Below are 874 nucleotides of genomic sequence, written 5' to 3'. Positions count from 1 at the left end.
GCACGCGCGCTACACTGATGTATTCAACGAGTATATAGCCTTGGCCGACAGGCCCGGGTAATCTTGGGAAATTTCATCGTGATGGGGATAGATCATTGCAATTGTTGGTCTTCAACGAGGAATGCCTAGTAAGCGCGAGTCATCAGCTCGCGTTGACTACGTCCCTGCCCTTTGTACACACCGCCCGTCGCTCCTACCGATTGAATGGTCCGGTGAAGTGTTCGGATCGCGGCGACGGGGGCGGTTCGCCGCCCCCGACGTCGCGAGAAGTCCATTGAACCTTATCATTTAGAGGAAGGAGAAGTCGTAACAAGGTTTCCGTAGGTGAACCTGCGGAAGGATCATTGTCGTGACCCTGACCAAAACAGACCGCGCACGCGTCATCCAATCCATCGGCGACGGCACCGTCCGTCGCTCGGCCAATGCCTCGACCACCTCCCCTCCTCGGAGCGGGTGGGGGCCCGGGTAAAAGAACCCACGGCGCTGAAGGCGTCAAGGAACACTGTGCCTAACCCGGGGGCATGTCTAGCTTGCTAGCCGTCCCTCGTGTTGCAAAGCTATTTAATCCACACGACTCTCGGCAACGGATATCTCGGCTCTCGCATCGATGAAGAACGTAGCGAAATGCGATACCTGGTGTGAATTGCAGAATCCCGCGAACCATCGAGTCTTGGAACGCAAGTTGCGCCCGAGGCCACTCGGCCGGGGGCACGCCTGCCTGGGCGTCACGCCAAAACACGCTCCCAACCACCCTCAACGGGTATCGGGATGCGGCATCTGGTCCCTCGTCTCTCAAGGGACGGTGGACCGAAGATTGGTGGGCGTCCTCGCTTTATCAATGCAGTGCATTCGGCGCGCAGCTGGCATTATGGCC

At 58.4% G+C, this 874-nt stretch overlaps 1 non-coding gene across 1 annotated transcript; it reads left to right on the top strand.

Annotated features, from left to right (window-relative positions):
* Positions 1-572: 572 nt before the first annotated feature.
* Positions 573-728, top strand: LOC119343821. The gene has a single exon (XR_005166284.1). It is a non-coding gene; the product is annotated as a 5.8S ribosomal RNA (ribosomal RNA).
* Positions 729-874: the final 146 nt, after the last annotated feature.

Source organism: Triticum dicoccoides, unplaced genomic scaffold, assembly GCF_002162155.2.
Source record: "Triticum dicoccoides isolate Atlit2015 ecotype Zavitan unplaced genomic scaffold, WEW_v2.0 scaffold142184, whole genome shotgun sequence".
Taxonomy (NCBI): Eukaryota; Viridiplantae; Streptophyta; class Magnoliopsida; order Poales; family Poaceae; genus Triticum; species Triticum dicoccoides.
This window is presented reverse-complemented; position numbering and strand designations above follow the sequence as displayed.